Here is a 25,394-nt window from a genome sequence, read left to right on the forward strand (position 1 = left end):
ACTAAATATACAGTGACCCCCACGCTTTCATGGATCCCCACTTCCTGCTCCTCTTGTCTGTTTCTTTTCCTCTGCTGGTTCTGTCTCCTTCCCTATGCAAATTTTTCCTGTTCTCCACTCAACAGTTTCTCACAAGAGTCCAGTCTGCTCTTCCACTTTCCAAACTGTTTTCTCCTTCAACAATGTAGTTGCTAAATACAAAGTACTTGCTTGTTGCTCCATTTTTCATGTCATTTTCATTACTTGTCCCACAGCTTTTGAGCCTCCATCTCTTCCTTTGTAATAAAGCATTTCCTCCAATGCTCGTCACCATCTATTTCCTCATTGCTAGATCTGTTTTTATCATTTCAGTTATTTTCATGTTCAATTTTGAAAGAACTGTTTGGCAAGTATTTTGCTTCTGGCATTGTTTGAAGCACTGTCACATATACTATTTGATTGAGCAGCCGCATAATCTTGTGTTTTGAGAACTGTATTCCATAATTTATGAAGAGGAAATGCAGCTTCATCGGCTATCATCAACCACTTTTCCACCCAGCAGCTATTCTCCTCTGAGTTTCTGTAAAGTGACTTTTTCATGTTGATTTTTCTTCAAAACTTGTCTTTTCTCCACAAGTTAAATCAATCCTGTTCACGTGTGTGTGCCTGTCTGAATATCCATTCCCCTTGTACTACTGATGCATGTATCTGACTGCATATTTAATATCCTTTCAGCCACAGTCAAACCAAACTAAACCTAACTTATTATCTTTCCTTTCACATTTTCAGTAAACAACTATATAATGTGTATCACACATAAGGGATTTGTTTGATGTTCTGGTGGCTGGCTCTATGGTAAGAAAAACACAACCACAGCTTTAAGGATCAGGAGATGGACTTGCAAGCAACTCTAATACAGAGTGTATGAGAAAGAAGAGAAGGGAGCTTGTAGCTGTCTGGTGGCCTGATGGAAACCTTCCAGAGGAGTTGAAAGGTTTTAAGTCTGTGGAAAAATTTTTAGGCAGAAAAGGAAAGAGGAAAGTGATATTTATTGCTCTTGGAACAGCACATGCAAATGTGTGTAAGCTGTAGACAAAGAACAGCATGTGAAGGACCATATGGCTTTCTCTACTAGAGTTAACATCATCACTATTATTTGTCTAGGATGCTTATGGATTTCCCTTCCACTAACTAATGTTGCCCTCAGTATTGTTGACTATTTTCCACTGACCTTTTGAGCCTGTAATATCCTCTCTTTCTGTGCTCAGTACTCTAATTAAAGTTCTCATATATCAGTGTGGGTAGTTTATTGCTAAAGATTTAAGAAAGAAATTATGCATTCTCTGTAATCAAATCATTTGCTTTGTTCAGTAATAAGTGTGCTTATACATATAGATGTTCTATTGTGGTAAGTTAAAATTGCACTGGCTTTAAACTAAGCCTTTTATTTTATTATCTTCTATTTTGTAATTCTGAGGGTCAAATTCAGGGACTTATGCAGGTTAGACCAACACTAATCTTTATAACTGCTTGAGTTACATCCCCAGGACAAAGTGATTTTAAAAATCACCCTGTCAATGTGAAATTGGTTTAAAAAGGAACCTCACTATTTTTCTTAACTTATAGAAAGTATTCTTGTCATTAGAGTTGTCTGGGAAGCTGTGGTTATATCAAGTGGAAGGCTCAAGGGGATCACTGAGGGTAATTGTGAGAATGGGAAGAGAAGAATATGTCAATGTGTCAGTAAAGGAGCTTGGAATATGGTACTTATCAAAGGAACTATGAAAGAAGCCAGAAAAGTGAGATCTGTTTTATTTGGAGAGGCAGAAAGAAAGGGAAATAGTGATGGGTGCTGTCTTTATGTGGTCATGTTTCCAGATACCCTGGAGCATGAAATGAGGTAGTTTTGAATGAGCCTTTTGCAAAAGGCTTCTGTATGATAGCAATGCTTTATGTCTTAGTTGCTTTTGTTTTATGCTTTGGTCTCACTGAAACGTTATAAGCAGGAGTGATTGTTGTTTATGAATGGAAGAAACTGAGGAACAGCAGGTAAAAGCTTCACTTCATATAAGAGCTAGGGGTGAAGCAATCTGGTCAGGTCTGTGCCCCAAAATCTCTCATCACTGTAGGACCTTGACTCAAACAAGAATGGACTGAAATGAAGCAAGTATGAAGGTAAACAAAATCACAACAATTTATGGGCTCTGAAAGGTTGATTCAGAAAAACTGTGTAAGGCATTATTAAATTTATAGATACAATAAGGAACATTTCGAAAAAGTATCTGAAGGTGTGCTTGTCCTCATTTTTTATTGGATTTATCTTATTCTTATCTTGTTTGTTTAGGAAGGTTCTCCGATTCATGTTGCCATCATACAACCTTATTATTAGCATTAGTACCTGATCTCATTACATTTCTTAATTTAGTGTCTGGTAAATTTGGTCATTGTATGATTTGGTTTTGGGTTCTCATCTTAACATGATAGATAATGAAATATTATATTCTATTGATACTTCCTGCCAAGACCTCTTTTTCACACTTCTAAGCATTTAAAGGTTCAAAACTGTTTAATTTTTTTTTCTGTCAGTAAGAGTGATTGGTAAAAGTTAGAAATTTGTGTTCCTCAGTGTCTCTTGCTTTGGGGCTGAGAATTTGAGTTCTGAATAAAGACTAAAGTGTGCAAGTGCTCTTTTTAAACAATTGAAAAAACAAAGTAATAAATAAAAGTTTAACTAAGGAGTTTATTTAAATGTATGTTATAAATTCACATGTATACCTCTGTGTGTGTGTGTGTGTGTGTGTGTGTGTGAGCACATTTAGTATAATGTCCTGTGGGTGCTTTATCAATACTGGAAACAGTTGTTGGGCAACTTAAATTAACCTCATTCTTTCACCTGTAGAGGGTGGCAGTGACTATCACCTCACAGTTGGGGACTATTACCTGAAATGCAAGCCTTTCTTTAGACACTGGGAAGATTATCCAGTGTGCTTTAGTTACTTGCTGCTGTGAGCAAATGCCTGTAAAGAACCAGCACAAAAAGGTAAGGGTTTCCGTGGATCACAGTTTGAGGGGACATTCCATCACGGTGGGAGGCATTGGTGGAATGGGCTTTAAGTTGAGATTCCTCAGTTTCTCACATCTCAATGGAACAAGAAGTGAACAACAGGAGTGCATTCTGGAACCCAAGCCAGGGGAATGATACCACCCACATTCAGAGTGGGCCTTCCTTCCTTAGTTAAGCTACTCTGAAAAAAATTTCACAGACATGCATAGAGTATGTCTCCTAGGTGATTCTAAGGTCAGTCCAGTTGACAAGAAAAATTAACCCCCATACAAGGTTAAACAAGAGCCTATTGTGTCTCCTTTTTGGCTCATTAAACTTGTCTCCCACTGCAGATAGTGTAGATACAGTAGCAATTCTGTATCTAATTTCACCATAAGCTTGGCTTACGTTGATTATGTACAATAATGCACTCCCTACCTTGTGTGCATAAGGTGCATTGTAGAGAAGATTATTTTTACTATGGTTTGTATGTCCTATTGACATCCACACAATTAGAGATATCGGTACTAATGTCTGTTTCCAGGTTCTTGAAAGGACTGGCTCAACATTATTTGCATTTTTGAAAGAAATGAAAACCCTGGAAAGGATGACTATTAAGAAAGTCCTTACATCTCTCTCCTGTATAGGCAAAACTAGACATAGAAAAGATTCCATTAAAATTGATGTAGTTCTTTTACAGACTTAGCTATATGAAACAAAGTTTTAAGGCAACCATTGATTTAATCCCAATAAGATGGTCAATGGATATGACTTTAAGATACAGTGAGGAGATGCTACATACATGAGCCCAAAGGTGCTTTCCCCATACAAGTTGTCCATGTGACATTCTACTTCCAGAGCAACAATTTTCAACTTTTCAGGAGTTTCTTCTCTGAAAGAGTTGTTCATGATCTCTCATTTTTCTTATGGGGCCATAACTGCACTTTTGTGCTCTTTTTTTCTTTTGATGTTCTTTTTTGAGCTTACTGTTTGCTGTATCTTGTATAATTAAGCCCTTAACTTCTGACTAATGCTTTTTCTCAGCATCCATGAAAAGCTAACTTGTTACCTTGAAAGTAACCTAAAAAAACTCAAATCTTCATGACCATGGGTCATATTTGATATAGTGAAAAGAATGACGTTGCTTGAAATAATATACTTAATATATTATTTTAATGTATATTTACATATATTAATTTAATATGTATTTAACACAACCCAATATATCCAATATTTTTATTTGAACATACAATTAATATAAAATAAATATGCTTTACATTTTCAAAAAATAATAACTTTAGGATGCAATAAACTTATTTTTTGATGTATTTTATATATAAAACAAAAGAAAATATAGGCAATATAACTAGAGTTTAGATATCATATTCATGAGTGTGTGAAGCTACCTAAAGCACAAAATACAATCCATGTATTCTCATCTTGTAATGTCCAAATAGCAGTGTTGTAAGGAGTCAAGGTGGATGGCAATGGCGACTTAATGTTCTCCCATTGTTTCTCCATATTTTCTGGAAAGACCAGAGAACTCATGAAAAGATGTCCTGGATCTTTTTGCAAAAAGATTTCTTTTTTATAATTTTTAATTATATGTATATGTATATGTGTGTGTGTGTAGGCATGTTCATATGAGTACAGAAACCTGAGGAGGTCAGAAGAGGTCACTGGATTCCCTGGAGATGGAGTTCAGGCAGTTTTAAGTCTCCCAATGTGGGTGTTGGAAACAGAGTGCATGTCCTGTGTAGGAGCAGAAAACATTCTCAATTGCTAAGCCATCTCTCCTGCCCCATGTTTTCCTGAATCTTAAAGTGTTGCTTTCAGCCACATCATCTGAGAAGCTCTTCCTAAACATGTACAAAATCACTGTATCATTTTTTCTGTTTGAGCCTTTGGATGCACACACACTACCAGACTATTTTTTCAGCCTCTAATCCAGACATTTTTATTTGCAGCTGATACCACATGTTGAAGGAGATCATAAAGCTACAAAACACTGAGACTTCTGCTAGCTTTTACTATGTGTAGACACACAGAGGAATGTGGCATAAACAACATTTGTTGCATTCAAGGCAGCTTGTCACAGCAGAACATAGAATATGCTGACTAATGTAAATGTTAGAATTTTTAATACATTCTGTAGCTTTGAGAAACCAGATTTTTTTTCATTCTTTTGACATTGTAATTTTGTTGATGTCAAATATGATATATTTCAGCCACAGATTTTTTTAAAAGTCCAAATGGGAATTCTTTTAAAGATTTTTAATAAAAGAACACACTGATGGCTAGAATCACTGGTGGTCTAAGAGCTGAGCTGAGTTGAGGTCAAACAGTGGGGTTCTACATAAGCATGATTTTTAATTCTATTTTATCATTAATAAAGTTGCTGTCTTCTTGGAGCCTGCTTCTGCCTACACAAATAATAGATCATCTCTAAAACACAATTGGAATTCTATTATGATTGCATAGTAAGTGGTTAGAATACACTAAGATATTCTTCTGGCCTACCTATTGCAAAGTTGTACTTTCTGGAAAATTTCACATTTATATCTGACAATTTATCTCAAACATTTTCAAATTTAATTCCCAAGGAATTTATTTAGTGATTATCTTATAGATAGTATTCACTTTGACTTTCTCAGAAAAACAATGGTATTTTGTAAAATGATATTTGGGCTAGTTACAATTAGCTTCTAAATTCATTCATAATATCTAAGACATTAAGAGAGGTATACCAAAACCAATTGTGTCACAGGAAAACAAGGGCATTTCTTGAAAGGATCCAGAGATTATTTATAATATAGACATTAATGTTATGATTTTCTTTTCTTCTGAATTGAGTATTATAATGTATTTCCTTACTACTGCTACACACACACACACACACACACACACACACACACACACACACTTGTTTTTAGGGTTATCTATTTATCTACCTGTCTGTCTGTCTGTCTATCATCTACCTATGACTTATTATAGCTGCTCACAGGTTGTGATCTGTATAGTACAGCAATGGCTACCTCCAGATGGAAAGGCCACATAGCTGGTAGTTGTTCAGTCTACAAGACTAAATATCTCAGCAGCCCAAGTCTGTTACTGGAGTCCCAAGGAAGTCCTGGAGAGCTGCCTATCACCAGTCTATCTTGGAATTCTGAAGAATGTCTTAATACCAGTGAATGACCACCTCAGGAACAGGATAAATGGTTTTGCCAGTAAAAGTGAGGACAAGCAGGTAAAAAAGAGATGCCTTCTTCTTCCAGGTCCTTTTATGTAGACTGATGCTAGAATATGTGGTCTAGATTTAGGGTGGGTCTTCTTACCTTAAATGATCCAGTCAAGAAAATCCTTTACAAATATACCCAACCACTTGGATTTCAGTTGAATACAGATGTAGTCAAGTTGACAACCAAGATTAGTTACCACAGTAATGATCACACAAAACATTATTCTTCCACAATATTTTAAAAGCAAGAAATTTTGGTGACAGGTGAGTTAGTTGCATAAGTGTAGCAGGAATCTTAAATGGTTTTATTAATAAAATCAAACCTGAAGCCAGGTATTGGGGTGAATGCTGGAAGATCAGAGAAGCAGAACAAGCCACAGCTTCCTCACCTCTCCAGTTCCTCAGCTGATCCTGTTTCCTCAGACTGGAAGCCTCTGAGTCCTCATTCTAATGGATCTCACCTGAACTGCTGCTCCAAAGCCTAAAAGCCTAACCAGCCAAATGCTTAACTAACTCTGGTCTTCACGCCTTATATATCTTTCTCTTTCTGCCATCACTCCCTGGGATTAAAGGCTTGCTTTCTGGGATTAAAGGCGTGTGTCACCATGCTGGCTGTATCCTTGAACACACAGAGATCCACCTGGCTCTGCCTCCCAAGTGCTGGGATTAAAGTCGTGCACCACCACTGCCCAACTTCTGCTATGGCTTGTTCTGACCCATTTTCTAGCCACCATTTTTGTCTTTATTCTAGTAGCTGTCTGTTCTCTGACCCCAGATAAATTTATTAGGGTGCACAATATTGTGGGAACACAATACCACCACACCTTTCTGCTTTCTGCCATCACTCCCTGGGATTAAAGGTATGTGTCACCATGCTTGGCTGTTTCCTTGAACACACAGAGATCCAGGTAGATCTCTGCCTCTGGAATGCTAGGATTAAAGGTGTGTGCTACCACTGCCTAACCTCTATGTTTAATATTGCTGTTCTCTTCTCTGACCCAGATAAGTTTATTAGCATGCACAATATTTCGGGGGGAACACAATACCACCACAGATAAGGGTCATAAGAATAAAATTAAAGCCCTTGTAAAGAAAGTTGATGAACTGTCAAATAATATGGATGAGGGAATTCCTTGAGTTTGGAAATTAGGTAGAAGCTTTATTAAGCAATTTTGCTTTATCTACTTTGCCAACCAAATTAATTTCATACTGACTGGTGGGCATGGCAAATGAGGTGCTCATGACTACTTGGTTCCTCTGAGTACTGCTACTGCCAGCTAATTACCGTGGTGAAAACAGCCAGCTGTATGTGTCTCCATCTCTGAGTAGCAACTGCTTGTAGTGTTGAAATCTTTATATGTAGACATACATGAACAAATGAAATATTGTTTTAAAGAGAACCTAAATTGCATACTTTAGAAATAGTTAATAAAAGTGAGTTGTTTAAAATAGTTCTTGCAATAATAAATATTTATATGAGCACTTAACAAAAAACCAAAGACAACTACAAAGCAGGATGTGTACAGGGGGGATTCCTTAATCTTAGCTGCTTTATAAGTGTTCACTTTATTCTTGTTGTTATTTATTTTTATGATTTATTTATTCATTTATTTTGTTTTAATTAAAGAAAAGGAAACTGGAAACAGGAAGATGCATTATAGGCTTTGTTCAAGAATAACACAAATGCTAACCAATTGATTATATTTAATGTAAAATGTAACTTGTCACCAAAAGGTAAACATATATTGGCATATAACCACACATTTTAAAAAAGTTAAGTATGTAGTCTTACTTGTATGGCTTATTCTACCTTTTAACTGGATTCTTAGCTAACTGAAAAAACTAGGGATTCCAATCATGTTTAGATAAGTGAGCAACTTTCCTACCAAGATTAAAAGCAATGTTCCTTGAAGAAGCAACTTTGGAATTGCAAAACCTCTTCTAGAGGTTTTTAAGGTTGACTAAGGTTGTTGGCAAAAGAGATTAGGAATCTCCAGGGACAAGAAGCTCATAAAATTTCTGCTACCACACTCAAGAAAAATGATTGTTTTCAGAATTTAATAACCTTGGGCAAGAAAGTAACCACAACCAAATGACTTCGGTAAACGCTGATACTACCTTTAAAGTTGGAAAGGAAGAAACATAGGGAAGAATAAAATTATGGTCTCTGAAACAAAAGGCATGTAGTTATATATATATATGACTTAAAAAGAGACACAAATTGAAGAATATTGGGATATTTGAGGGAGAGAAGGGAGGGAGGGAAGGAGAAAGGAGAGAGAGAATATAAATAACAGCTAAAAAATAGATCAAGAAAATACATATTCAGATAATCTTAAGTATTCTGCGTGGGTCCCAATTTTTTTAATGTTTGAAATTCATTTACATTCAAGGCCATGAAGAGTTATTGAGCTTTCAGTTAAATTACTGTTCACAATTTTAAATGGATCTCTCAACATCCAAATTATAAATTACAATATAATATAGGGAAATTTATGATTTTTATGAACCATTATTTATTTTCGCATCAATTAAAAAATGGTAAAGAGGCTATCTTTGCCACAGCTTAGATTCTTCAAGAAACAATCATTGAGATGGAAATTGACATGCGAAAAATTAATTAGGGAATGCTCTCAGGATCAGCCATCATGGAAACAAAGAGAAGGGAGCACAGTGTAGAGAGGCCAGGTAGCCTGTGGCCTGTTGGGAGTGCCTGGACTTCACATCAGCTCAGTAACCCCCCATAATTAGCTGCAATCTTGCAGATCAATTCTTTCTGGCCAAGGACAGCAAGACAGCAGTGTTCCTGAGCCTGACATCCTTTAGTTTCCAGGACTGGCTCTATAGTGATTTTGATGTTCTATTTTGGAATCTATGTGATGTGAGAAAGTGTTGTCACTAGAGGTAGGGTTAGGGGGCACTCATTGAGTTTATTATGAACTATACATTATTGGGCTATACATTTGACTTCATACTGTCTATCACCTCATTAACCCACTACCAATCTAATTTGGGGGAGAGCAAAATGAATTAGTGCTTGTGAAATACTGACAAACAGTAGGTACTCAATAAATATTGGCTCCCTCCCAATATTTCAAAGAGATTAATATATGCTTTTATTTTTACCTGAGTATTTTTCCTTTTATACATTCTGTATTTGACTTGGTATTTGGAGAAGAAAATTAACCCTATAAAGCTATGTACTTTAATATTTTACTCTTTGCACTTCCAAGGAGAAATTTTTACATGGTAAATTTTCTACTGCAATAGATTTTACTTCTAACGAGGAAGGAATGGCTAAATTATAGAAATAGCTTTTTAACTTCTTTTACCCATATTCACTAAAACCAGACAGAACATGACTGTTAACACCTAAACTGCTTTACCACCTACCTTCTCCTGGCATCTTAAGGTTCTAGGGACCCTGGTTCAATCCTCTACTTAAACATCATTGCTTCCTCAAAGGACCTTGAGATTCCAGTAGCTAGCTGGCGGTTCTCCCAAGAGTGATGGCAAAGTCATTTGACCAAGAGACACTGTGAGAGTGTCATACAGTTGCTTTTTATGTGTGATCCAGTAGCAACACTTGGGAAATACTCAAAAGTATAAATTGTCAAGTCCCAGATCAGACCTACCAGGCTGGAAGCTCCAGAGATGATATCCATCACTCTGTGCTCTTACTTGATGCACATTAAAGTCTGTATGCTTTAGAGACATGTCCCAACAGGAAACAGATGTGTATTTGAAGAACTGTTTCAAATTTGCCTGGGGTATAAGGAAATCATAAAGGATATTGGGTACCCTGGGAGCTTGGAATGACAAGAGTCACACCATCCTTAGTCCTCAGTTGACTGAGCAGACTATTGTGGGAAGACCCAACCTCCTGGATAAGAGACAGACCATATTTTCTACAAGAGTGAAATTTCTTCCCCTTGTTTTCTTTTGGGCTTTTCTGATGGCTGAATGTAATCAGAGAAGATAGCTGACCCTACTGATGTTTTGTCCCTACCCGATGGGAAAGGGTAGAAGTAGGTGGACATGTTTCATGGACTATAGTGGGTATACATAGTAAAGCCTCAATTGCAGTTAAAAGCACATCACAATGAAGCTCCCAAACACCCTTTCAAATGAAAGGCACACATCTATAATGTATACCTCATTTAAGTGAAGGTTTAAAGTTGGCAAAGCTAAGCAATACAAAATTCAGGAATAAATCTCTATATCACTATCAAGGAACAAGGTAGTTCCTCTTACAAAAGTCAGCACTGTAGTGGGCAGTTACATGCAGATTCAGAGGACCAAAGTACTTGAAGTGCAAATCTCCAGTTAAATTCAGCACAGCACACTGAATCAACTTGTACTTTTGGGATATTTCATCTGGAAGAAAGTTGCTTGCATACTATGTTAATTTCCGGATTATCTCATTCTCATGTTACATGTAAACTTGGTATTGGGAAAAAAAAAGTCTGCTACTTTTATTGATTTTTGGCTCTTTTATTTACTGTGTTTTTGTTTTTATTTTTCCCCCAGAAGTTGACTACCAGAGAAAGAACGGTTTGGATTTCCTACAACTAGTTAATTGGCTCGAGTGTACATGTCTTGTTATTCTAATACTATTTTCCATAGTTATCACAACAAAAGTTTTTATCATGTTATTTTTAAAACACATGTGAAGTTTGAGAGACTTGTGAGTCATCAGCCAATGAAGGGCAGCCTGCTTCAGCAATTATCAATATTTTCAAAAACACTTTCACTTTACAGTGTAATTTAGATTTTTAAAAATGGCATTAGCTTTTCTGAGTGCTAGTTTATGTATAGAAGTAGAAGGAACATATTTTGGAGTTTAATGAATGTGAAATATGTCTCAGTTCATTGCTTATATCATTTCTGTGATTTGAAACATTTTTAGTTATTTTTTATATAGCAGAATAAATTGCATTTTTAATAGCATTTCATATGCTTGCCTGAGGTAACACATTCTCATATTGAATTATAATTCAGTAAGAAAAATGTATTATTTCCCCTAAATCAAACATCAATGTTGTTGATGGAATAGAATTTAAAGCCTATGGTTTAAAATTGTATTTCAGCTAATGTTCAATATTTTCTAATGGATAGTGGGAAAGGCATGATTACAGCCATTAACATATGAAAATATTTAAATTTAATTTTTTCTAAACGTAGACATTTTCTTAAACTCATACATACTTTCCCACTTTTAGATTATCATGTAAGATATTACATATTTATAAAACAAGACTGGCTGTAACATTATAGCCATGCGGAAATGATATTTCTGTCTAAACACTTAAAGCTATTAAGTAGAAGGAAGAAAATAAAAACACATTCTCCCAGGCCAGGTTAGAAGTAGGGATGCACTGGTTGATTTTTTATCAACAATTTAACATAAACTAGAATCACATAGGGAAAAGGAGCCACAATTGAAGAATTGCCACCATTGCATTGGCCTGTGGGCACATCTGTGTGACATTTTCTTTTATTGCTAACTGCCATAGGAGGCCTGGGTCTACTCTTGTGGGTTCCATCCCTCGACAAGTGGGCCTGGCTTGCATAAGAAAGTTAGCTGAATGTGATGCTGGGAGCAAACTAGCAAGCATTGCTGTCGCTTGAGTTTCTGCTTCCACTTCCTGCCTAACTCCCCTGGATAATGGACTATAACCTATAAGCTAAAATGAATCCTTTCCTCCCCAAGATGCTGGAGGTCATGGTGCTTTATCACAGCAACAAAAACACAATTAGTACAAGGGGCCTAAAGAGAATCTAGGAAATAATTTTGAAGTTTGATTTACAGCAGTGGATTGACCATGGCCATTACAAATCGGAGCCCATATTTTACATAAAGATACTTAGAAATTGTAAGACATATCCTTAAAGTTTACCTTGGGACACAAGACAAAGAATATTTTTCAAGATAAGGAAATAAATGAGAGTTGCTCTTGGCATACCATTCAAAAAGTTCTGTTCTCTTTTCTCATTCTACGAGTAAGTTTAAAGTGCTGTGTTTCAAATACATGGGAATGACCAAGAAAGTTTGCTGATTCCAGAAACCACCCACGCCAATTAGACCTTCTCACATTTGCCTGTGTCAAAGGGATGTGAAAGGGGAATTGGTAATAAGGATACATTAAAACAGTCATGCTTTCTTTGTATCCCCTTTTTATTCTTCAGAAAGGAGTGTCTAGGGAAGGGGAGATGGTCCCTGTCCTGCTCAGAGAACAGAACAGTCCTTTTCTAAGTGGACCACAGCAGATAGCCATGCTGCCCTGGAAGCTTCAAGCTCCCTCAAAGGCCACACTAATGAATTTGATTCCAAGTCCATGTAAGATGATCATTTGGTGGCTCAGCAAAATCATATAAGCCGCCCATGCAATCCTAGTCTGGAAACCTGCTAAATTCTCGCAACATTAAATTTTCACTCCTGTGCATTCATTGCATGTTGCTGACACTGCAGAAAGTGTTGTCACGTGACATCACAAACCACTGCATCATAAGTAATAGCTCAAAAGCATTGCATTCAGTTCTCATGAAACTTTCAAGCTTAGGTCTCTTAATTGGTGGGCAATCCTGTGACCTAGGGTTCAACTGCCCTTATCTGTGGTGGTGAAGTCTTCTACACATGACTTCCAGAGTCTTACCAAACCAAGAACATGAAACAACAGAGGCCTCAGGAGTTTTTATGGACTGGATCTGAAATTTGCATTGAGTCCCCTGACAGTTTGTAGATTCTATCAATTGTAATTATCATGCCACCTGCAACAGTGGCCACTGGCGCAGAAACATGAGGCCATGGATTCTGCGAGCTGTTCTCTGAGTTGCTGCTGTTCTCAGCCAGAGAACACTTCCTGTAGCTTCAGGAATGCAAGGTGTTTTCCTTTTTTGTCTACTTGGTAGCTTTCCATAACTAAGCCTGGCTACATACAGCCTGGCACACAACAAAGTTAAGATATTTATTCAACTTTATGTAATTAGTCCCTCGTGGCTTTTGATGTCAAGGACTAATAATACCCAATTCTTCTGACAGAAATTGCTACATTTAAGGAAGAAATATAAAGGGCACTCATTTCAGAAAACTAATGTAGTAGTTTAATTTGCTCATTAGGTTCCATCATTGCCAACTGATTTTATTCTTTGAAATAATTTTCATAATAACTTCACTGAACTTTCGCCTGAAAATAAATGGGAAAGATTAACTAAAATTTTGCTTTAGGTTGTAGATAATTAGTGATTTTGTGTTTTCCAAATGTCTCTGTCATAAGTGCAGAGATAAGAATTCTAAATTCTTTCCTTGCAAAGGGCAGTTCTGAACTATCCACACAGGCTGGCATTCAGAATAGTGAAAAGTGAATGTGATCCTAATGTACATTTTAGGGGTAGTGTTAGACACAGGACTCCCCTGCCATGTGCACTGGTAATTCTACATGCAAACTGTTTCTCACAGACATGTTTTGTAGATATTATTGAGATGAGAACTTTATAATTAGTTTGAAAAGGTCAAAGTTATTAGATGAGTAGTTTGTAGGTGGTATGTTTTCAAAATTTGAGTGGTTATGAATGCTTGATGAAAGGGAGAAAAATTGTGCTCTGCTTCAACAGAAACTGCTCATTACCTCTGGCCAGCTTGTTTCTGAGAAAGAATTGGCTACTTCCGGTTGCCTCATTAGCTTGGAAGGTGCTGGGAAAGGCAATGTTTTTCTGAGCCCTGTGAATTTGATCTTTCCTAAAAGTTGAGTATTTTTAATTCTGTAGGGCAGGGGAATTAGCTCTCCTGAGTGCATATTCTAGGTGTCTCTGAGAACATGCACAGCAATCAAGCTCCATTTTGTGTTTCAAGCCCATAGAAGTATGAACATTTGAACTTCACCCTGCAGACACACATGGGTGCAAAACCAAACATCATTGTCTAGAATTATTAACAAGAAACAAAGCTACTCCATAACTTATTGAACTGTTGTACATCTCCCTCTGGGGAGGAGGATTTAATAATTTTTCTTTCTGAAAACTACTTTTCTATTGATCCTTTACATAAGCAAATATATGTATTTTCTACCTCAGGGAAAAAGCAGGTCAGAGAAAGAAGCATCTTAATGGGCTAATGTTTGAAAAATGAGTAAAAATTTTCAGAGGAGTGCAACAACTCTTCTTTATGCTTCATAAAATCCATATGTGTCCTCAAAAGCATCACCAGTTAACACCTTAAAAAATTCCCAAGCTCATATTGTCACAGGAGCTAAGTAAAATATAACTCTACTAAAATGATCTGGAGAAATTTTTCCTTTTTACAAAGCATAATTTGGATTTCTACCAAAAAAAAAAAAATAAGAACTTCCTTGGCATAGGGAGTTTGGAACACATTCATAGCAGCATTAAAAGCAGAAAACTGCAGAAACAACAGAGCCAAAAGCCGTTGACATGATTGGAAGTGTGCTTTGCTTTGCTTTGCTTCTGCTGTTGATGTTCTCTTCCCATTACCCACAGCTGTCAATCAGCTCTGATTGAGATAAAGCACCGGATCCAGCTCATTCAGCAGCTGGTTGGTGAGCACCTACTATGTTCCAGGCATCCTGGAAGCCACTGACTATGTGGTATGACAAGTACCTGAAGGGACTGGTCTAATTTGAAGTTTGAAAAGCCAGAGTGTCCTTGACATCCTTGACAGTATTTAATGGGGGTATGTGTGGTGGGGGTGGGAGACAGTCTACTTGAAGCAAAATAGGCCCATGCCAAACTATCGCTCAAGTTTTCTTCAGAAAAAAAAAAAAAAAAACAACCAACCAAACAAACAAACAAAAAACAAAGAAAGAAACAAAAAACAAAGAAAGAAACAAAAAAACCAACAACAACAAAGAGAAACCCTGTTAAGTACTTGGGAGACTGTGTGCTTTTTATTAGATGATATTTTGGAAGCCAGTATTAGCCATTACACCATCATCTAAATAGGTTTTATACAAGTTAGCAGTTCAGAAATAATAGCTGAAGGTTAAATGTCATTACGTGAGTTATAGACTGGGTGGACGTCTATACCTTCCTCTCTAGCTGCCTGAACATTTTCCACTGAAAAGAAAAGACGTGGTTTCAGCAGCTGCATTATTTTCCCCTCAGGCAACATGTCTCATAAATTCAAATTCATCAAAATGGATACCTAGATTCTGATAGCTCTATGAACTATAAAGACCTGAGATTATTGTCACAAAATGAAAACAAGTGGCACCAGTTAATTCTGACCTTTGAGGCTATGACTTCAACTTTATTAATAATTTCTCTGTGGAGAATTATACTGAAAACCATCCCAATATCAATTACATAGTTTGATACTCATTAATCATTTCTAACATTTGGTGATATGTTTTCTTTCTGACATCCTCAAGCCCATTACAGTAACTGACTTAAAACAACAATGTGTTGTCCAACTTCTCCCCTGTAAGACAATCCTGGCTGAGATAACACAGCCATAGCAGACCCAAATAAGTTCCAATCTTTGTGGTCTCTAATTTACTTTCCCTGGTGTAATCCAACCTCTGGTTGGAGAGACAGATATATGCATTCTGCTGTCTGTCTGTCTGGGGCCTTCCTATTCTATTCACTGCCCCATGTACTGGTAGGTCACTGGTCACTCTAAGTGGCCAGACCTTAAAATCTGAAGAAATCAGGCCACATCACACACTACTTCCAGCTTTCTATCTATGTAGAGTTAAGAAACCAGTGCTGAGCTGTGGGTTTTATAGCTTCTAATTTATTATCTTTCCCAGTACTGGATCCTTAATGCTATTTGTATGTTTTCTCATTCTAGATAGAAAAGTCATGTACTTTCTATGTTCAGGGAATTTCTCTGAATGTTTTCCTCTACACCCTCTATACCCCTGTCTTCATGTCCAGGGTGGCTATTTCCCTGTACTCTAAGCTATTCCTCTTAATGAAGCTCTTCTCTGGGTTTTCAAGGGCAGCCTCTCTTCCCTTTTAAGGACCCATCATGTTGCCACTGATAGAATGTTTTGTTTCCAGGCAGACTCTCACTCAAGGCCTGATTGTTTGAGAGGCTGTCTCTCCTAATGAAGCTCATTTATGAATGGTAATTTTATTTCAGCTCCTATCCCAAACCAGCCAACTTCAGCTTCTCTTCCATTATTTCCAATATATATCTCCCACCAAAACAGGGCCTGCGGTTAGATAGGTAAAAGAAGAGCCTTTGAAAAATCTGTACGTTTCGCCCTTGACGGTAGCTTGCCTTTCACCTGCCAGCATGTTCTCCAGGTTCTTTTTGCGGCAAGCCAGAAAAAAAACACAACAAAAATTCCCCAGAGGTTTAAAGAGCACTGTCTCTTGTCTCTGTCTTTTGTTATTTACTATCCTTCCTTGACTTAGTACTAGTCCCATTGTCCTACCAAGCACCCTAACCACAGGTCACCGTGATTGTCATCACTAAACATTGTGGTCTACTCTTAAGTCTCTTGCTGGACATCCTAGTGCCTTCAGTGTTCTGAACTACCTTTGGCATATGTACAGAGCTCGTTTCTGCTTTCCCTTTTCCTTTAACTGATGCTTCTTACCAGTGACCCGTTGGCTTTTCTATTTTTCCTGATCCCTACTGGCAAAGAGTTGCAGAGCTTAAACCTCAGTCATTTTTTTCTCTGCAATCTCACAGTTATCTCACTCTCTACCAATAGTTGTAGAGCAGTCATATGCTTAACTCCACAATTTGTATCTCTAGTCATGACCTTTCTTCTTGGGCACAATATCTTTGATTATCAGTTTGCTTGGTATCTATCTACCTATGAGTATCTAATGGACTCTTGAAATCTAACTCACGTAATAGTATTTTAGATTTCCTGTCTTCTTTAGACTTACCTTTTGTTCTTCCACAAATCATTAAAACAACACTATGCCTGAGCAAAGATCTACTGTCATGAAAGTGAGAACAGAGAGATGGAGTGTATTCATGTATTTTTTTTATATTCTGATTAATGACTCTCCAGCTTTGTTTGTGCCATCTTCTGAACAAATGGCTTAATATTTGGATTAAATGAACACTTTCAGCACTGTGACAAAACTTGAATCCTGTATTTTATATATTTTATGTGTAATTGGCAACACACCATGGACCTCATTCCCACTGAACACTATTTTGCTCTATTTTAGCCTGTTTACTGCTTAACATGTGACCAGGCGATACACTGCAGCCCAGGAAAAAAAAAGAGAGAGAGAGAGAGAAGCCATTTAAATACAGAAGCATATCTGGGAATTATATACAACTCTATAATATTTGCAACAGCTTTACTGTGTTTCATTTGTTCTCTCTTTTAATGTTTCTCATTTATTCTCTTCTACCTTGATCACCCATCTTTACTGATTTATTTTTCTACATGAACTTTCAAGTCAGTATAGATTTCAGAGTCAGAACGAGAGAACTATTCGTTTTTCTAAGCTCTAGAGGTTATTTCAGAACAAATCAATTTGTTATTGTATTTAACCAGGCATATATTTATTTAACAACCACCTTGTTACTTAGGGGACGACTCAAGAGCTGTCAATCTACAAGTGTGAAAACCAGACTGATTATGAATTTTGGTTTGTTTTCTGTGTTTACATTTTATGTTTTGTTTTCTCTGCCTGTCTTGCTCTGGCATTAGCTTTTAGAATGCTAACTAGCTTTTAGGTTTCTTCAGCTCCTGCATCAAAGTAATAACAGACTCTTACACAGTAATAAACAAAAACTGAAATGCTTGAAAGCATGTGGAAAATGCATAACACTCTGGGCGTCCAGATTTTAATCTTTTGAGAGACAGCAGGAGAATTAGTACCTGAGAAAATTTTCCTATGCACTTCATTCAGATTTTCATGGTGTGAAATTGAAGAAATAATCATACTTCATATGGAACCTGGAATGAAAATCCTGATGTAGTCTGGGATATCAGAGTCTGACTAACTTTTGGTTTATCATATAATGCTTATTAAGTAAGGGGTTAAATTTCCCTTAGCCACACTGTAATAGAATATATCTTGTTTAATTAAGAGATTCCAAGACATAAAAAAAAATTGCAGCTGCCTTTTTTAGGCTTATTCTAGAGGACAAGATTCACAGAAAACAGTTGTAGTAACACATTCATTTCTACAGGAATCCATTCAAGTTCCAGTGTTTTCCACTTGGGATCTATGTATCATAAGTGGTTGCGCATTTCTTAGGAAGCCTTATGTCACAACATGAAGGTTTTTTTAAAATGTTGTTCAGAAATATTAATAAAATTCTATTTGTGATTATCAGGCTGACTCTGGTATGCCCAACAATCACAATAAAATTACAAATATGGCTGTGTTGAGTTTTTAATGAACTTAGTGTCTAGGAGGACCATTTTCTTAGAATGAGTTGACAAGCTCACCTCCTTGCTGTTCATTTTCCAGTGTCCAAGTGATAGTAGTGGCCCAGAAAATGTGGAATATTCAGGATGAATTGTTTTCCTAGTTATAAATATGAAACTGGTTTTTAACTATATTTAAAACTAAAGTCAATTTGTGATATAACTTTCAATCACATACTATCACGTTAGATCATAAATTGACTTTAGTTTTAAATATAGTTAAAACCCAGTTTAGTATGATAGCACAAAATAATATGATGGTGGAGTAATGTATTCATTAAATATCCTGGGATTATAGTGCAGTCATATTCAATCATCCTGACTAATAGCAAAGGTGGAGATATACAAGATGCTCCAGGGAGATGATATAATAGCAGTTAATTCAATAAAAAATAATTTATTAACAATCTCTATTTCAAACACATTATGTGAATTGATGCATCAAATTCTGTTCAGACACAATTATAACCTCTCCATGATATCCACTCCAAGTTCCTAGATGTAGGAATATATTGTATGTCTGACAGGAGGGTCTTGGCAGACATTGTTCTGGGTTTAGATCCTTAAAATTAAGGCACCATTTGAAGTTTTTTGAATGGTTCCAATTTTGTCATAGGAGCCCTAAGAGGCAAAGGAAATTCTTTGTCTAAGACAGAAATATGCACCAGGAGAAACGAGGTAGTTTGAAATGTGAGAGACACTCAGTATATCACTACAGAAAATGGACACATGGTGATTTGAGAAGAAATGAAGGCAGGCTTGGCAGCCTGCCCCTGTATGACAGTCAACAAGAATGTGGGGGCTCAGTTCTAGAACTGGAAACAATATACTTGAAGGCTTAAATGAGCTCAGATAGAGGTCCATGTCTCGAGCCCACTGTCTGTGAAACTCTAGTTGGCCTTATGAGATACTCAGCAATCAGCCCAGATGAACCATGCTGGCTCCAGAAATCTGAGCCAAGAGATTGAGATATAAATCGATGGTATTGGTTGTTGTTTGTTTTTTAGTTCACACACTGATTTTGTGGTAATCTGTTATGGCAGCAATAGAAAACTAATTCAAATTTTTATATCAGCTTGCAAATTGCTGTAATTATTTGCCCTCATTCATTGACAAGGAAGCTGAGGCACAAAGAAGTTAATGAACAAGCTCAAAGATGCCAATTTTCAGAGGTGCTATTTTGTGGCACAGAATGCAGATGGACATCAGAGCTGGAAGTCTATGCTTCACAGCAGTCAGAAATATGTTACTATCACCACAAGATTTACTATATGAATTGTATCTTTTGCATATGATTATCAATAGTTCATTACCAATAATACATGTATTTTAAAATAAATTTACTGATACACTTTAATAAATTTGTTTCAAATAACAATTTCAAATTAAATTAATCATGCTTGTTTTAAGATAATGAATACACAGTGTGGTCCGTCACATTGATGAGTTAGTGCTTAAAGAGTGGGAGCTCCTTGTTGAAGTAAAGCACAATAACTTCAGATAATAACATAAACAAAACAAAAACAAAAACAAAACAAGTTGATAGCAAAAATATAAAAAATGTTTCAATAACACAACAAGTTCTAGTCATAGGAATTGTTGCGAGATCTGTATGTGCCAACTTCCATCACAGCATCATATTCTGGATGAGAGGTTGTGATACAAATGTTCAGAGCTAGTGAAAGTTCTTGACTTTCTGTAAATTAGTACAAAACATTGTAAACTTTCTTCAAAACTGGGAGCACCTTCCCTTCTGGGGGTGGGGGGAGTCAGTTTTCTTTAAGAGTGGGGCTCTCAGTAGGTACACATTCTCCAGTGGATGATGCCATACCCAAGAGTATATGGGTGAAAAAATTGGAATCAATGCATTATCAAAAAGAAAAGAAAGAGGACTTGAGTTGGGTGGGTGTAGGGAGCTAGGAGTGGATCTTGAGAGAGTTATGGGGAGAAATGATGAGCGACTCTAAACAAGCACATTGTATGGGATTCTCTAAGATTTTATAAAAAATTTTTTGAAAATGGCATGCGATCAGATTCAGCTTAATCTTCTGAGTCCTATCCTATGTCTGAAATGTGTGGTGTCTTCAAAAACAGGGCCTGTCTTCTACTAATGGAGGCAATGAAGGGTAATATCAATAGCCTATATTGCTTTTGGTTTGTTGAACTCCCTGGCCATAAACTTGAAAGGAGGTTTCTCATGCCTGCACTGTGGTTTTGTTAGGTAGCCTACGGCTCTTGGGGAAAATATCTTCATTTCAATTGACATAACTTCATTTGTGTGTGTGTGTGTGTGTGTGTGTGTGTGTGTGTGTGTGTATGTGTGTGTGTGTATGTGTGTGTGTATGTACATTTATATTTATTATATGTAATTTTAGGTAAACATAGAGAAATATGATTTCTTTGACTTTTTCAAATATCCTTAGAATTATTTATCTTTTCTTTGTCCCTCTCCTTTGTAGCGTCCTCCCTCCTTGCTCCCCAGTTAAAGGCCCCCATTTCCTCCATGTCTTCCTTCATGTAGCTTGTATCCTGCTAATACATGCTTGAGTGCACCTCCATGTTTCCTTTTCACTCTTTTGGTTTCTGCTGTTGCTGAGGACAAGAAAGTCTGCTACAAGATGGTGTCTTCTAGATATGGCATTGAAGCTACACCCATGAAATTTCAAAGATCTAACTGCCTAAACAAGACCTGGAAATGACACCAGTTAACTTGTCAACATGGGACACCATCCCTAGATGATGAGATATAGGCAATTAATGGCCATTGAGGGAGTGAAAATTAGTCTTCAGCAGAGTTGAGCAACCAATTGACTATCCAATACCAAGTGGTAAGCCTAAAAAAAAGTATACATACATGTGGTTATATTATATCCCCCAATATATTGTGCACCCTAATAAACTTATCTGTGGTCAGAGAACTGAATAGCCACTAGATAGACATAGAGGCTAAAAATGGTGGCACACACACCTTTAACACTAGCATTCCAGAAGCAGAGATCCGTCTGGATCTCTGTGAGTTCAAAGCCACACTGGAAACAGCCAGGCATGATGACACATGCCTTTAACCACAGAAAGTGAAGGCAGGAAGCAGAAAGGTGTATAAGGCACGAGGACCAGGAACTAGAGGCCTTTTAAAGCTTTTAGCAGCAGTTCAGCTGAGATCCATACAGATGACAACACAGAGGCTTCCAGTTTGAGGAAACAAGATTAGCTGAGAAGTTGGCAGAGGTGAGGTTAGCTGTGGCTTGTTCTATTTCTCTGATCTTTCAGCATTCACCCCAATACCTGGCTCTGGGTTTATTTTTAATAAGACCTTTTATGATTCAAGCTACATATACCAAATGCACTCAGTAGACTGTATTTATGTATTTATTCATATGTACATTATAGAAGAAGTGTGGGGCATGAACATGGTTAGAGGGAGAGTAGAAATGGTGTAATTAGTTATATTTTAATTAAAAATAAAATAAAAATTAAAAAATGTCATCTAAGAATTAATTATGAGCTAACAAAAGCATTACAAAAACAGACCCTGCCACAGTGAACAAAACTTGGCAGAGGCTTCTGAAAATATGTCCTTGTGAACTAGAGACTGTAGAGATCATGTACCATCAAAGGCCATAGGAAAGGTGGCTGTTAGAATACTACAAAGACAAATTAAACTGTTAAAAATAGATTAACATTAAATGTTATAAAATGCAATAAATATTAATAATACCAAATTAATAACAAAGAGTGCCAATCTCTGAGTTCATTAATAAATCAAATTATTGAGAATATGGAGAAAGAATAATTGCTTCATATCTTTCAACTTGAAAGCATTGCTATTTTAGATCATGCTAATTATATTTTATTCATAGAAATGTGGAAAACATTTTTCAAACAAAAATTACAGGTATTACACCTTATGTGGGTTATACTTTTTTGATAGATACATAAACTTTGAAAAAGTTTTTGTTTTAGTTTGTTACTCAATAATTTTGCTGTTTTCAAATGTAATTTTTAATTTCCCTTAATGCTACATGTCCAACCTAACAGAAAAGGAAGGTGATCTATGTGTCATATATTAAAAAATATATAGGAATTGTTAAAAACATAGAATTATTGTTCCAAATGACACCATCTCATCATCCATAGATCAACCTTGGAGGTAATGCACTGGAATGCTATTACCAGATAATATTGTTAACCTCATGTAACTTATTCTTGTACATTTAAAAAAAATCAGTTGACTGAGATTATTAGTAGTTTTATTGTATTATTAGTAGTTTTATTGAGATTATTAGTAGTTTTGGCTAGTTAACAGAAGAGTTATTAAAATTTTTAAAAATACCCAATAAAACATGAATATTTTGATAATACGTATAATATATGGTATATTTCAGCTATATTATCATTTATCTAACTTCAAAGCTCTAACAATTACAATTAGTTGATGAAATAAAATATCTTTTGATGGCTTAAAAATGTATTTCAGGACAGAGGGCTGATATCTAGAATATATAAAGAACTCAAGAAATTAGACATCAAAATGCCCAACAGTCCAATTAAGAAATGGGTTATAGAACTAAACAGAGAATTCTCAACAGAGGAAGTTCAAATGGCTGAAAGACATTTAAGGGATTGCTCAACATCCCTAATTATCTGGGAAATGCAAATCAAAAACAACTCTGTCAGAGTGGCTAAGATCAAAAACACAGAAGACAGCTTATGCTGGAGAGGATGTGGAGCAAGGGGAACTCTCCTCCACTGCTGGTGGGAATGTAAACTTGTACAGCCACTTTGGAAATCAATATGGTGCTTTCTTAGAAAATTGGGAATCAATCTCCCCCAAGACCCAACTGTAGCACTCTTGGGCATATACCCAAGGAATGCTCAATCATACCACAAGGACATTTGCTCAGCTATGTTCATATCAGTATTGTTTGTAATAGCCAGAACCTGGAAACAACCCAGATGCCTGTCAACTGAAGAATGGATAAAGAAAATATGGTACATATACACAATGGAGTACTACTCAGCAGAGAAAAAACAATGACATCATGAGGTTTGCAGGCAAATGGATGGATCTAGAAAAAATCATCCTGAGTGAGATAACCCAGACTCAGAAGGACAATCATGGTATTTACTCACTCATAGGAGGATACTAGATGTAAAACAAAGATGACTAGACTGCTACACAACTCCAGGGTGGTTATCTAGAAAACGGGACCCTAGGAAAGACCCAAGGATCACCGAATGACAGAGAAATGGATGAGATCTACATGAACAACTTGGATGACAGTGGGAGTAACAAAGGGCAAGGTTTGAGGGAAAGAAAGCTTAGGGGATCAGGAGATCCCAGCTGGATCAAGAGCAGAAAGGGAGAACAAGGAATAACAGACCATGATAAATGAAGACCACATGAGAACAGGAATAGGCAGAGTGCTAGAGAGGTCCCCAGAAATCCACAATGATACATCCTCTGTAGACTGTTGGGAATGGTTGAGAGAAAGCCTGATTTGACCTAGTCTGGTGATCAGATGGCCAAATACCATAACAGTCGTGCTGGAACTCTCATCCAATAACTGATGGAAGTGGATGCAGAGATCCTCAGCCAGGTCCCAGGTGGAGCTCCAGGTGTCCAATTGTCAAGAAAGGGGAGGGACTGTAAGAGAGTGAATTGTTAAGACCAAGATTGGAAAAGCACAGGGACAAATAGCCAAACAAATGGAAGCACATGAATTATGAACCAAGGCTGAGGAGCCCCCAGCTGGATCAGGCCCTCTGGATAAGTGAGACAACTGAATAGCTTGAACTGTTTGGGAGGCATCCAGGCTGTGGGACCGGGACCTGTCCTTAGTGCATGAGCTGGCTGTTTGGAACCTTGGGCTTACACAGGGACACTTTGCTCAGCCTGGAAGGAGGGGACTGGACCTGCCTGTACTGAATCTACCAGGTTTAAATGAATCCCCAGGGGGGTCTTGGCCCTGGAGGAGATGGGAATGGAGGGGAGGGGCTTGGGGAAGGGTGGGGGTAGGGGTGGGAGAGGGAAGGACGGGGGAACCTATGGTTGATGTGTAAAATTAAAACATAAATATAATAATAAAAAAATAAAAATAAAAAAATAAAAATAAATGTATTTCAGGGTTAGGGATTTAGCTTAGTGGTAGAGCGTTTGCCTCGCAAGCACAAGGCCCTGGGTTCGGTCCTCAGCTCTGAAAAAAAATGTATTTCAATTATACTAATAAATTTTGAGTCAACTATAAATTATTGGCTTTGATAGAGTGAGAAACCTTTTCATTTCCTTTTTTTTTTTTTTTTTTTTTTCCGAGACAGGGTTTCTCTGTGTAGCTTTGTGCCTTTCCTGGATCTTGCTCTGTAGACCAGGCTGGCCTCAAACTCACAAAGATCCACCTGCCTCTGCCTCCCGAGTGCTGGGATTAAAGGCGTGTGCCACCACCACCCGGCCATTTTGTTTTGTTTTTATTTGTGTTTTTTTTTTTTTTTTTTTTTTTTAACTCATAAATCTCCTGCCTCAGGTTCCCAACTCAGGGGATTACAAGTATGCATCATATGAAGAGATGGATCAGTTAAGGAGACAGAAAGACTTCTGTTTACTTGTGAGTGACCATCAGTTCTCCTGTTATTGTTCAATTATAATAGGATGAGAACTTGTAAGTGATACCAATTTAATTTTTAAATATTGTTTAAAGTTGATACAAAGTAGGTAAAAAAAACAAAAAAAAATAGCATAAAGTGCTAAAACTGTTCAGAAAATACG

At 36.9% G+C, this 25,394-nt stretch overlaps 1 non-coding gene across 1 annotated transcript; it reads left to right on the forward strand.

Moving 5' to 3' along the window:
- The first annotated feature begins 24,753 nt into the window (after nucleotides 1-24,753).
- On the forward strand, nucleotides 24,754-24,834 carry Trnaa-cgc. The gene has a single exon. It is a non-coding gene; the product is annotated as a tRNA-Ala (tRNA).
- The last annotated feature ends 560 nt before the right edge of the window (nucleotides 24,835-25,394 follow it).

The sequence above is a fragment of the Onychomys torridus genome, chromosome 3 (assembly GCF_903995425.1).
Source record: "Onychomys torridus chromosome 3, mOncTor1.1, whole genome shotgun sequence".
Lineage (NCBI taxonomy): Eukaryota > Metazoa > Chordata > Mammalia > Rodentia > Cricetidae > Onychomys > Onychomys torridus.